At 39.6% G+C, this 7,500-nt stretch overlaps 1 long non-coding RNA gene and 1 other non-coding gene across 2 annotated transcripts in view; one reads left to right on the forward strand and one right to left on the reverse strand.

Annotated features, from left to right (window-relative positions):
* LOC135099419 (uncharacterized) overlaps positions 1-7,500 on the forward strand; it is a 108,940-nt gene that overhangs the window by 51,771 nt on the left and 49,669 nt on the right. The window lies entirely within an intron of this gene.
* On the reverse strand, positions 1,168-1,239 carry Trnae-uuc (transfer RNA glutamic acid (anticodon UUC)). The gene has a single exon. It is a non-coding gene; the product is annotated as a tRNA-Glu (tRNA).

Genomic DNA, 7,500 nt, shown 5'->3' on the forward strand with positions numbered 1-7,500 from the left:
GTAATTGCACTGAAGTGACAGGAAAAGTGGGAGTATTAGCTGTTTTTTATATTAATGTTGTAGGTGAAAGTATGATTTTTGTCGAGTTTAATAGGTGAAAATTTGTGTTTATATCAGGCCAGTGGTGGTACTGCGGGTAATTGCACTGAGGTGAGAGGAAAGTGTGCGGTAATAGTTGTGTTTTGCATTAGTATTGTAGATTTGTATGTATGGTTTCAATTTTGGTGAATGAAGATTTTTGGATGGTTTGAGATTGACTAGGAGGGTTTATGGATGCTTTGGGTTTACAGGGAAGGTTCATGGATGGCTTAATGGTTGGAGCCGGAAGATTTTTGTCTGATCAGGTTTTTTATTATGATAGGTTTGGGGATAGTTTAGAATTTGACGAGGGGAAGCTAATGGATGGTTTGGGACGAGGGTCTGAGTGAAGGAAGGCCTTGACGTTGATAAAGGAAAGTTCTTGGACCGTTTGCAATTTGGCGAGGCAAATTAGTGGACATTTTTTGGTTTGAGATTCGATGATAAAAATTTTGTGGATGGTTTAAGATGTTTCAGGACAAAGGGTTAGGCGAGGGTGACGGAAGGTTTGTGTGTGTTTTGGAGTTTGGTTAGGGTTTGGTGAGTGTAGTCAGGAACCTTCCAGCTATCCATCACTCGCGGACACTGGCACTGAATGGATGGGCGCCGCTGAGAGTTTGGCCCACTTGTGTTAAGGTGATTTGTGGCAGTGGACCTGAAACGAGAGAGAGAGAGAGAGAGAGAGAGAGAGAGAGAGAGAGAGAGAGAGAGAGAGAGAGAGAGAGAGAGAGAGAGAGGTGTTTGATGGTGTTTGGGGTTTACATAAGAAATAAGGGAAGCTGCAAGAAGCGACCAGGCTTACACGTGGCAGTCCCAGTATGAAATATACCTACCTATTTCCACTTATCATCCCCATCCATAAACCCGTCTAATCTTCTCTTAAAGCTCCTTAATGTCTTAGCACTAACAACATGATTACCGAGTCCGTTCCTCTCATCTACCACTCTATTTGAGAACCAATTTCTTCCTATCTCTTTCCTAAACCTAAATTTCTCAAGCTTGAACCCGTTATTTTCTTGTTCTGTCCTGGTTGCTGATCCTAAGAATTTTACTTATGTTCCCCCCTTGTTATAACCCTAAATCTTTGCTTTCCCATGCCGGGAATCGAACCCGGGCCTCCTGGATGAAAACCAGGTATCCTAGCCACTAGACCACATGGGAATTACTGATCCTCGGAGCATCCCCCGTGCGGAGGCGTGTCAGACTCTCTCTCTCTCTCTCTCTCTCTCTCTCTCCTCTCTCTCTCTCTCTCTCCTCTCTCATCTCTCTCTCTCTCTCTCTCTCTCTCTCTCTCTCTCTCTCATAAGAACATAAGAACATAAGAAATAAGGGAAGCTGCAAGAAGCGACCAGGCCTACACGTGGCAGTCCCCTGTATGAAATATACCTACCTATTTCCATCTGTTATCCCCATCCATAAACTTGTCTAATCTTCTCTTAAAGCTCTCTAGTGTCCTAGCACTAACTACATGATTACTAAGTCCGTTCCACTCATCTACCACCTCTATTTGAGAACCATTTTTTTCCTATCTCCTTCCTAAACCTAAATTTTTTAAGCTTGAACCCGTTATTTCTTGTTCTATACCCTGGTTGCTGATCCAAAGAATTTTGCCTACATCTCCCTTGTTATAACCCTTATACCACTTAAAGACTTCTATCAGGTCCCCTCTTAACCTACGTCTCTCTAAAGAATGTAAATTTAACAGCTTCAACCTCGCCTCGTAAGGAATACTCCTCATCCCCTGTATCCTTTTAGTCATTCTCCTCTGTACTGATTCTAATAGACCTATATCATTCCTGTAATGTGGGGACCAGAACTGCACAGCGTAGTCTAGATGAGGTCTGACCAGCGCCAAGTATAACTTTAATATTACTTCCGGCCTTCTACTTTTAACACTCCTAAAAAATGAATCCTAGTACCCTATTTGCCTTGTTTCTGGCTTCTATGCATTGTTTCCCTAGACGGAGTTCAGAGCTAACTATAACTCCTAAATCTTTCTCGTACCCTGTACCTACCAGAGTTTGGTTGTTTATTGTGTACCTATTGTGTGGGTTTCTTCTACCTACGCTAAGCACTTTGCATTTATTGATATTAAATTGCATTTGTCATCTATCCGTCCATTCATTCATTCTATCTAAATCTGCCTGCAAGGCGATGGCATCCGATTCTGACCTAATCAATCTACCTATATTTGTGTCATCCGCAAATTTACTAACATCACTACTAATTCTACTATCCAAGTCATTGATATATATATTAGAAATCACAATGGCCCTAATACTGATCCCTGTGGCACCCCGCTAATTACATGACCCCACTCGGATTTCGAGCCGTTTATTACCACTCTCTGTCGCCTGTTACCAAGCCATGATCCTATCCAACCTAACACCTTCCCATCTATCCCGTGCGCCCTAACCTTTCTCAGGAGCCTTTGATGGGGGCACCTTGTCAAATGCTTTACTAAAGTCCAGATATAAGATATCATAACTATCACCATTATCTACTGCCTCGTACACCTTACTGTAAAAGCTTAACAAGTTTGTCAGGCAAGACTTCCCCTTCGTGAAGCCATGCTGTGACTGATTTATCAAGTTATGTTTGTCTAAATGTTCCCTAATGTTCCTGGCTATTATTGACTCTAACATTTTACCTACAACTGAAGTTAAGCTGACAGGTCTATAATTAGACGCTAAAGTTTTATCTCCTTTCTTAAAGATGGGTACTACATTAGCCTGCCTCCACATTACTGGTACCTCATCTGACTCAGGTGATTTCCTAAAGACAGAAACTAACGGCTCACTAATAATCTCTTTACATTCCTTAAGTACTCTGGGATATATTTCATCAGGTCCTGGTGTCTTGAACTTTTTTTTCCTATCTATCTCCTGTTCCACTATCTCCCTAGTTATGGAAATATCTGTCAGCTTCTCATTCTCATCTGCTCTAAACACCTGTTCACTATCTGGCATATCCTGCATGTTTTCCTGGGTGAAGACAGTTAAAAAATAATCATTCAGAAGTTTACTAATTTCCTCCCCAGAACTAACCAGCTCCCCATCTGCTGCGTTTAATGGATCTACAGTATCCTTATTTTTCGTCCTGTATAGCTGATAAAATCCCTTGGGGTCCGTCTTCGCCTGGCTGGCTACCTTTAATTCATAATTGTCCTTAGCTTTCCTCGTTAACTTCCTGACTGTTCTAACTAATTCATTATATTGTGTCCTTAAAACTTCTTCACCTGCCCTTAATCTCTTATATATACTTCTCTTACGCCCTATATAATGCTTTAACCTAGCAGTCATCCATTTAGGGTCATTTTTTTTGTGATCTTATTGTTCTATACGGGATATTTGCTAACTGACCATACCTGTATGAACTTTATCTACGAAATATTTATACAATTCATCAACATTTACTTCACCTAATCCCCTCATCTCGTCTCCTACCATCCTCTCCCCTCCCTCTCTACTCGCCTCGACCTCACCTCTCTCATTTCAGCATGACCTGACATTCCAGAGAGAGAGAGAGAGAGAGAGAGAGAGAGAGAGAGAGAGAGAGAGAGAGAGAGAGAGAGCATGAAAAGGAAATGATTATGTACTCTTTTAGCGGATTGTAAATTATATGTAAGGATGAATATGAATAGCACACACACACACACACACACACACACACACACACACACACAACACACACACACACACACACACACACACACACACACACACACCAGTAAACTTAACCCAATTGCAACCATTTTTTTCCTATTTTGCGTTTTTGCGTTTATTTTCCTTGTGTGTGTGTGTGTGTGTGTGTGTGTGTGTGTGTGTGTGTGTGTGTTTTGTCTGTGTTGAATATAATCCCAGCCAGAAAATAAAATACTTTTAATTATTAGTGTATGTTGTTTTGTGAATTGGTTTGTTGTTGAGCTTGGTATTTATTGGTTGTCCTGCGTATCGTGACATTTTTTACTCATTTTTATTCCCTTTTTAAAGTTTTGGGGTTGAAGCTTTTATGGATTTTAAAGCCTCGATATGGTAATAATTCTCATATGTCCTTTTTTATCATCTATCATTCATTTCATTTATGCATTCATTCATTGCATCCCTCTTTGTTTGTGTATTTGTTCTCTCTCTCTCTCTCTCTCTCTCTCTCTCTCTCTCTCTCTCTCTCTCTCTCTCTCTCTCTCTCTCTCTCTCTCTCTCTCTCTCTCTCTCTCTCTCTCTCTCTCTCTCTCTCTCTCTCTCTCTCTCTCTCTCTCTCTCTCTCTCTCTCTCTCTCTCTAAAGAGGCAATTAACCCTGCCAGATCGGGCATCATAGCCTGCACTGCAGTAAGTTTAACAAGCAGCCATTACAAGTGCATTGCTCTGAGAACCATTCACTAATTACTGGGCTGCATTCTTTTAATACGATAACCTTCGAATTTTCAGAACACTCGGCAGATTTATTTCTTTTTGTGTCAGGTCTTTTTCTTTTTCTCGTGTGACCATCACTTTTTGAATTTCAGTCCATCCATGGATGAAAAATCGCACCGATTTTGTATCAATTGCCTTTATGTAAAGCACGTATGACTTGTGCCTAAATATATATATATATATATATATATATATATATATATATATATATATATATATATATATATATATATATATATATATATATATATATATATATATATATATATATATATATATATATATATATATATATATATATATATATATATATATATATATATATATATATTATTTCATTGACAAGTTATTGGTTTTTATCATTGTTTATCTGAGAATCGCAGCGTATTTTACCATAAATATGACATTGGTTATTTGCAAAGACTTTTTTACATGACAGTAATACATAAGTACATTTCGCTGAGTCCTTACGGTTTTTTAACTCGATATTTTCCCAAATATTGCCTCCAAAATTACCTCGATTATTTGAAAAATCGTGTTTTTTTTTTTTTTTTTTTTATCATTATACATTACAACAAGCAAATACCCTTTGCGCAGTCCTTATATTTCTGTAACTCGAAATTGCCCCAAATGTTATTCAAAATCTAATCCTTTACAAAACTTTTTATTTTACACCGCAGTAATTAATAAGTACATTTTGCACAATTCTTACGATTCTGTAACTCGAAATTGGGCCAAATATTCCACCAATATAGCCTGGACTATTAACACGACCTCATAAAATATTACAGTGGTCAGCTCACTAATTGCTGCCTTCGTAGGTCAATGTGGAATCGTTTGAATGTCCACAGATAACAATTAAAATGCTGGAAATGAGACGAAATGACCTGCACACCTGACAAGCGGCCATCAGGGTTGTCATTACCTGCGCATCACCTCGCTGCCTTCAAATTTCACCAAACGCTAACAAGGTAAACAGTATATTTAACAGGATGCCAGCCTGATAATGACTGGCAGTGCTCCTTCACCTCTAAGTTATGATACACTAATGTTTATGAAAGATCACGCTAGACTGGACGCTCTGAAGGCAATAGAGTTTTGATTTTCACTTCATTAAACCTTTTGGTGAATAGAAGTGCAAACTTTCCCGTTCATTATTTCTCCGATGCATTTATTTGACGAATGTGGGAACGTTATCGCCATAGTTATCGGATTCAGGGGAATTCTCTGTGTGTGTGTGTGTGTGTGTGTGTGTGTGTGTGTTGCTCTGTTTCATTAGTGTAATGACAGTACTGTCTTCTCTTCACCAGCAGCTTCGTGCGGACAATTCATAGGAAAAAGTAATACATTTTATTGGCACAGTGACAATTCCTCGGTGACCTTCATGTTTCAGGTCCACGATGCAATAATGAAGGCTAATCAACCAATTAGTCCCACGCCACACTGCTGCCTCTCCATGCTTTACTTTTCTCTCCATATTTCCTTTCCTCTCCTTTCGTTCTTCTTCCTTCATCTTTCGTTTCCTCTTCCTTTCGTTTCTCTTTTCTCTCCTTTCGTTTCTCCTTTATTTTTCATCTCGTTTATCCTTAATTTCCTTTCGTTTCTATTTAAAATTTTCCTTCATTTCCTTTTTCTGTCTTTGCTTTCTTTTTACTTCACCATATCCTTTCCTTTCATTTACTCTTTTTTCCCTCTTTTCCTCTTCTTTTCCTTTTGTTTTTCCTCCATTTCTTTTCGTTTCTCCTTTATTCTCTGGTTTTCCCTTCATTTCCTCTTTTCCTCCTCCCTTTCTTCTCTGGAATTTATCTCCTCGCTTTACTATTCCGATAAGTTGGTGTTTTTTCAGTTACTTTCCTGTTCATTTTTTCCTTAAAGTTTCTCTCTCTCTCTCTCTCTCTCTCTCTCTCTCTCTCTCTCTCTCTCTCTCTCTCTCTCTCTCTCTCTCTCTCTCTCCTCTCTCTCTCTCTCTCTCTCTCCCTCTCCCTCTCCCTCTCTCTCTCTCTCTCTCTCTCTCTCTCTCTCTCTCTTCTCTCTCTCTCTCTCTCTCTCTCTCTCTCTCTCTCTCTCTCTTGGTTCGCTTCTTGGTCTTTTGGAGGCTCATGTTTCCCCGAGTCTCTTAAGGGAAATGACACGTGTATTTGCTGCTCTGGTCCAATCTTGGGTCACATTCCCTTCGATGTGTCTGGCAAGGTGACGTCACGCGTGTGGGCAGCGTCTTTGATGGTGATCGAAAACAAGTGCATGGTGTGTTTGGTGTAGGTTGTTTTTCATGTACAATGTGTGAACACGTTTTCTATTTAACGTGCTATTCATGGTTGTATAGAATCTTGTTTATTTTTGGTGAATGGGTGTCTGTTTTGTATCTACGGTGTTGGTGGTGTTGTTTGGTCATATTTGGTACTCTTCCCTTGCTGATCCTTAATTTGTTATATTCAGGATATTTTTTTTTTTTTTATCAGGCATTTACTATATTTTCAATAACTCACCAGTAAACTTGATTTGTGTGCGGAGGAGTTCGTTGTCATATCACTGACCACTCTGTGTGTAGGAAGAGACATATGAAAACTTTGTCTGTGCTCCTGAAGTCTAAAGAGACCTATAATTGAAAGCATATTAAGAGAATATTAAATCTGAGTTTCCATACTACCTTTCCAACCCATCTGTGTTAATTTTCTCTACAACATCAATAACTGTTGTAGGTTAGTCACACCGTCCCTTGTCCCGCCACTAAGTCTGTCTAGGCTGAGTGCGAGGCGAGCACCTTTAGGAATCCACCTGTTCAATCCGCCTTGTCGTTTACTTTGCTTCCCACAATCTTTCTCCTTCCCCCGCTGCGTCCTTGTTTAGGCTGGTTGGTACACCTGTCCGCCTCCGCCCAGGTGTCGGACGCCGTCTCACAGTTGTTGTTTGTCATGTAACTGTGACTGTAACTCTCCCTTACTGACTCAATCTTCGTATATTGATCATCATTTGTTTTTTAGGGTGTTTTGTTTTCCTTGTGTGTGTGTG

Source organism: Scylla paramamosain, unplaced genomic scaffold (assembly GCF_035594125.1).
Source record: "Scylla paramamosain isolate STU-SP2022 unplaced genomic scaffold, ASM3559412v1 Contig127, whole genome shotgun sequence".
Classification (NCBI taxonomy): domain Eukaryota; kingdom Metazoa; phylum Arthropoda; class Malacostraca; order Decapoda; family Portunidae; genus Scylla; species Scylla paramamosain.